We start from the raw sequence: 6,732 nt of genomic DNA on the forward strand, positions 1-6,732 counted from the left end.
GAAACCATGTAGTGCATACATCACAACAAATTGCTTTCTGATTGGAGCGACAGGGCTTCCAACAAGAACCACAAGGAAATTTAATCGGGCCAGGGTTAAGTTCAATATCACCACTCAAAACAAGTAAAAAGATACAGAGCCACAATTTATGCTTTTTGCTAGAAACGTGACCAATGCCAACTTGGTGGGGGCGAGTAGTACAATTAGGTAAAAGTAGAGGTACTTCTAAACACTGTGCCTGTGGTATGAGGGAATTAGCAGGACTAGAGCTGAGAGCGTAAACATGGGATGCAAATACCAGGATGATAAAACAGCAAAAATTAATGTGATTTTGTGATATACACATTAAAAACAACTAGTCTTTACAAGTACAAGCAGTAGGGTAGAGGACTCAATGTAGCTATGTCGTTAAGTCACGTAGTTTAAGAATGGCCTCCAGACCGTGGGAAAAACACTAAAAATTTTATGACTCAACGTATCATTTCACAAGTCACGTAGTTAAGAATGGCCTCCAGACCGTGGGAAAACACTAAAATTTTATGACTCAACGTATCATTTCACAATGTTAAAAACTACAAGATTGTACTTATCGGCAAATACTTGGAGGTTTAAAATACACATAAATCACGAGAATAAATTCGAAAGGCAGTGAATAAACTAAGAAAATAGGATAAGAACGTGATCCAGTCACGGAGCTCAAGCCAATTTTTTCGATGTTATGGCGAGCGGTGGTTTGATAAGTCTATGTGCAATAAAAAGTGCCGATAGACGCCACAACGAAGTAATTGCTATTAATCGACTAAGATTACTTAATAGACTACGTATTCTTCGTCCCGGCAGCCGCCCCGGTGACACACAAAAAGACGAGATAGTTGGCTGTGTTAGTTGGTACAGCGAAAATACAACACTTCCGTACATAAATCAACCAATCACAGCATACGATACAAAAATCCGCCAGGCGGCGCCAGCTATCTTCTGTACATGATTCATTTTCAATCACCCCGGGACGATGAGGCCTTAGCTACCCCGCAATGCATGAAATCCCGCGGCTTTCAAATATTGTAGCAAATAATGAGTGTGTATAACCGAAGTTTTAGTTTTGTATATTTTAATATTCAGGTTTACCCACTGCCAATATTTAGGGTGAATACTGGTTCATGTGCAGTACCAATATGTGAAATTGTTGTGAGAAAGGAAGCTGGGGAAGTGCCACATTTAGTCAGTAGAAGTTTTAGTTTTGTATATTTTAATATTCAGGTTTACCCACTGCCAATATTTAGGGTGAATACTGGTTCATGTGCAGTACCAATATGTGAATCATGTGAATGTGATGAGTTCAAACTGATGCTTATGAAGTAGAAGCTTAGTGGATTAGCTGATATTAGCTGTGATTTCGAAAACTGGCAAGATTTCGATTTTGTCTACTATGCAACTGTTGCATCTATTTTCTAGTTTGATGTTTTGTATGCACTCATTGGAATTTGGTTCTGATTATGACAGTAGAATTCTTCACGCTTCACTGTTCGTGATCATTGAGTTTTGCCAAAAAAATGTTTAATGTTTTACCTGTCTGTTATATATATTTCAAACTGTTCACCTTTATTTATCACTATAATTGTTAACACAAAATACATGTAGTATTGCCCATTAAGCCTGGGTCACAACGGATCGTACGAAATTTTGTCGGGTAGACCCATGAAATATTTGTCGTGGCCAGATCTTGCAACATGCCCGAAATGTATTTCGAGTGGTCACAATGGCTACGACACATTAAAGATGGTTTGGCGATGGGGACGCGACAGAAAAATAGATATGTTGTGGTTATGTCGTGGGTGTGTCGCAAGTCAGTCGTGCGACAGTTGTGAGTTGTCGGGCATTGTCGGGGGCTGTTTTTCACGTAAACAGGTCGTGGTTCACTCGTGGGATGCGCGTGCTACTGTCGTGCGACTGTCGCAGAACAGTCGTGGGTCACTCGGATCACTCGTGGGACGCTCGCGCGTCCGTCTCCTGACTATATAACGACGTATTATTGACTGTCTGGACAGTCGCAAGACTGCCGTAGGACAAACTCACAACAACCAGAAGACATAGATACCACAAAAAATCGTGGAACAAAAAAGGTGCATGTTCAATTTTGCCTCACGACGGCAAGTCGATGCCACGATGCTCAAAATTTCGTAGGACTGTCTTGCGACGACCCCCGATGACCCACTATTTGCCCAAATTTTCTCTCGTGTCGTTGCACAAATGCGTCGTGGGCTCGTTGTGACCGGAGCTTTACAATGTATACTGCAGTACATACATGTACAGTGTACATACATTGTTCATGTACATTACAAAAATGGTGCCCTCAATTGGAGGTCCATTGAATGAAATGTCACCAGAGGTGAAACAGAGGGAAACATTTCAGTCTATCACCCGAGGGCACAATTTTTTTATATCATGACAAAAAAATGTTGCACTCCGCTTGACATAATAGAATGTTGCATGGTCATGTGATGTGGGAACCAATCATATTCACGGATTCCCGCTCGAGGCATTATTGTACATTACTTGTTTTCTACATTGATCAGGAGATGAAGTAAAATGTGGTCAGAAATAGAAAAATGGGAACCGAGACACAAAAGAAATATTCTGTAAATATGGCGTGTCTGATACATGGAAATGAATTTCTAGAAAAAAACTCAGAAAGAAACGAAACAATTTTCGAGCAATTTTTTAATTGGCCTATACATGTATATTCACAAAGCCCCCCATACATTGCATTTATGCAGCAACCAAGACACAAATACATGAAAAATGCTTTCATGGCATCCATTGTCAATCAATGTACATTTACATGTAGTCCCACTCGCAGTGTTTATAAACTTGAATTGTGGGATGAGAGCTTGCTTCAGTCTTGAATGGGGACAAAATGGGCCAAAACAGAAATTATATTTAACCTGCATATACATGTAGTTTCGAACTTGATCCATAATGATTATAATAGAATCCGTCAAATATTGAAACCAAGCGGGTTAAAGCGATAGACTCGTGATATTATCAAATTGACACCACCTCTGCCGAGCATTACAGAAATGTACATGCAAGATGGCGGATTTAGAGTTTTATGGGTCATTAAACTAATTTGGGTTCAAATTTTGCTTAACGCGAGCCCATCGCTTTAAAACTCCACTCATGACACTTACAAACACTCACAGACTACTGGGCATTTGTAATTCTCTCTCCAATGAAGTCCAACACTTTGAAATATTTATTGAGTCCTTTGTCAGCTTCATTTTCCTCTGGCAAGGGTTAATCCGAGACTGCAGCAATTGGTAGTCATCTGCTGCGATGGTCATGATAGTTTCAGGAATGGTCACAATCGTCAAATTTTCGTCATTCTCCGATTCACTGTTCCCACTATGTGTATTGTCATCAACACCTGCATCATTCATGTCATTATGTTCAGAGTCCGTTTGATGTAACATGTTCCTTATGGCAGTGCATTCAGACCCTTGTAACTAGTGATGTCACGATCATCGATTATACTCGATCATCGGTTGAACAGTGGCTCGAACCAAGCGCTTAGTGATGTCACGATCATCGATTATACTCGATCATCGGTTGAACAGTGGCTCGAACCAAGCGCTTGCTTATCAAAATCCATAATCAATTTCATCGGGAAAAAAAGTCGAAATAAATGTAAAACTTGAACAAGAAAACCTGGAAAAGTGATGAGAATCAGAGATATCATCGCTACTATACAAGTTATCCTTTATTAACATACATGTATTATACACACAGTAGTAAACAGTGCAAAACAAACAGTAAACAGGGCTAAACAAGCACATACATGCACACACGTACATGCACACGACGTTACGCACACGCATTCAACACCCCGAGTAACCGATTATAACCGATCATCGGTTACTTGGGTCCAACCGATGATCGATTACGAAATTACAACCAATTGACAACACTACTTGTAACTGAAGTGAGCGTTGAACAAATAGCTGCAGGGGAGAGGATTTGGCTGTTCTCAATGTGTGGTGATTCCACATGGCTGTGAAATCATTCAAAGATTTCTGAATCCGTGGTAGATAGACGTAATGCAGTGCAAACAGATAGCTCATCACTATTAGGATCCAGTACTCGATTTTCTTCAAATTGGCAGAAAAGATCGTAAAACACATTAGTGGCACCATTCCATACATCTACCCAAAGTCTCTCAATGCGAATATTGTGGACACTTGCCGCGTATTGCACTCCCACGTCCTGCTCCTCGGTACTGCAACATTGCATCACAGACAAGGGTATTTTCTCCACCCTTGTCCACACGAATTTGTGACGGCTAACCATACTCTCACAGCACCGTCAAAGTTTTCGTACACTGTAGATGCCCTGTTGTTTGTAGACGCCCTCAGGAAAAACTATCAACCTAGAGTATCCATCCACTGCACCATGCACCGCTATGCGCCACCTTGGAAAACAAGAGATGCATACAGTCAGTATTATTATGATTATATTATTATTATATTACTATATTATGGCTAATATTATTATTTCACACGATTATAACACAAATACTCAATCATTCTGCGTCTCCTCCTCGGGCCAACCCCACGCCTGGAGAGGGCGTTCCCCCTCGAAGAGCTTGAGGTCATTTACACTCACCACCTTCACTGTGGCTCCCTCTTTCTTCTGTATCCATCTAAGGCTTTCCCGCTTTCGGATGACTAGATATGGCCCTGTCCATGGCAAACCAATCTACGTCTTCCGGCGGGTAGAAGTACCACACCCAAGAGCGCACACCCATAGCACATGGCCACACTCCCCGGTCGTAGTTACGTCGCTGCCGCTCAGCGGCTCGTCCCAGACACTCTTGAACATGGTTGTGCGCCTCAGCTGTGGTGTGTCACACCCATTCCACATACTTGTTCGGACAGCGCACCACCTCGCCTTCTCGCGGGGGGGGGCACATCAGATCTATGGGTCCTCCCACCTCCCGTCCTAGCATCATGAGGTTGGGGCTCACGCTCGTGCTTTCCTGCACCGTGCCCCGGTACGCCGCCATCACGTAGGGCAGGTGGTCATCCCAGTCTTCACGATGCTTATCCACTGCCTTCGTTAGCATATCCTGCAGGGTTCTGTTGAACCTTTCCACAAGGCCGTCGGACTGCGGGTGATACGGTGTCGTACACACCATCACTCCCCACGAGGCTCGGTTTCTTACAGTCCACACCAGCCCCTGTCGATCTCGCCGCATTCGTCCGCGGAACGAGGCCGCCTGCTTCGGCCTCGCCCTCGCCCGCAGAGGTTTTCCTGGGGCCGGCCCTCACCTCAGCTAGCCCCCTCGCTTCTTCCTCCCGACGGTCCAGAGGTCAGCCCCTGGCGAGGTCCAGTCCCTCTCTCTGTGTCACCATACGCATTCGCCCAACGCGGACCCTCCGCCCCGGGTCCGTTGTGCCAGGCGCGGACACTCCCGGTTAAAACGCCCTCTCTCCATGCACGTGTAACAGCGCAGGTCTCTCCCTCTGGCTCCGTTTGGTCGGTCCTGGTCCGTACGCCCTGGCCTAGGAGGGTCGGGTGTTCCCGTAACACTCCTACTGGCCACCAGCTCCCTCAGCAGCCGTGTGATCTCTCATCTCCCAGGAATGCCCCTCGGCAGGAGCGGCGACCTTAACCTCCTGAGCCACCCCCTCAAACACCATGGGGGCAACCACGGGTTTGCGCGAGGCCCGCCCCTTGGCCTTTACAGCATCCTAAAACCGGTACACAACCCTGAAAGGTCCGCTGCCTATTCAAAGTGTTAAACGAATTAAAAATGAAATTAATAATAATGAACTTGTAAGCAGTGATAACATTGTTAGAGTCTGTGGTACACTAATAAACCTCAGTGGAAGTATTGTTTACAGTGAGTAATGGTATCATTGTTCTTGCGCTACTGGCAGTGCTGTCATTAATTGAAAAAAATTATCAATATATTGGTTGCAGCTGAGAGTTGCCGTTTTCCCTTAGTAAATGCTGGAATAAGGAGAGTTGCACCACATGCTGCTGCAAGTTCATCTTGCAACATGTTAGTGTCTTAGTATCTCGAAAAGAAACACATTACATTGTTTAGTAAAAGGTTAGTTTTGAAGTTAATTTCTGACGTTTTGTTGGTTTGCGCATGCAACGGAATTATATCGATATTGGTTCATTGTGTATCGATGCGATGAGTACAACAAAATGCTAGAAATTTATAAATAGTTTCTCCGTATCTAAAATGTATTTGATGTTGGTGTATAATGAATTCACTGCCATAAACATATTTAACCACAGAAAAAAAATCTTCATGTTAGTTTTGTAAGGATGTTTAGTCGTTAACTTGTGTGTAGATATATAATTTAGTAATTTTGATATAGAAAACTTACACTTGATTGCGTTTAGCCGTATAGATATTATTTACAAATCTCACGATCATACGGCCAAACATACGCTACAGTTTCATACACGTCATAAAGTCATGAAATTATGATTATAACAAGTTGTGAACTACATCCGAATTTACACACGTTTCTATCAGTGTTCAGCATATCAGTCGTACATGAACTATAGTATCGTATACTACGACTTCTACTTCTACTTCTACGCTATATTGGCCACCATCAACATACTGATGATTATGCCAACGGGAGGCGCTAGTTGAGACTAAAATAAAATTTTCCTTCCCTTGATTTTCTAAAGAAAAAAAAAGCAAATTTTACT

The sequence above is a fragment of the Priapulus caudatus genome, unplaced genomic scaffold, assembly GCF_000485595.1.
Source record: "Priapulus caudatus unplaced genomic scaffold, Priapulus_caudatus-5.0.1 Scaffold77, whole genome shotgun sequence".
NCBI lineage: Eukaryota > Metazoa > Priapulida > Priapulimorpha > Priapulimorphida > Priapulidae > Priapulus > Priapulus caudatus.